Genomic DNA, 315 nt, shown 5'->3' with positions numbered 1-315 from the left:
GCATTCATTTCTCAAGGTACCGTCCGTTAAACGGTAGCGTCCTTGACCACCAATCATCTGCTAGGAGGCCTGTCAACCTGCTCGTTGTCATCATTGATTTGATCCTTGTTTGTGTGTTACGGTTCGGGCTAGCGACCGTAACCAATGGATAAGACCTGAAGTAGCCACGGGCAGATGTAACCAAAATGCCAAGACTGGACTTGTTGCAGCAGATGATGGCATGGTACAGAAGGTACATGCAGTACTTGCCCGCTGTGTCAGGGTCCCCACTTGCCTTGTAGGTGCGTAGAGCCTTAGGTGCAGTGGACCCCCCCG

The sequence above is a fragment of the Fusarium graminearum genome, chromosome 3 (genome assembly GCF_000240135.3).
Source record: "Fusarium graminearum PH-1 chromosome 3, whole genome shotgun sequence".
Lineage (NCBI taxonomy): Eukaryota > Fungi > Ascomycota > Sordariomycetes > Hypocreales > Nectriaceae > Fusarium > Fusarium graminearum.
Note: the sequence above shows the minus strand (reverse complement) of the source record.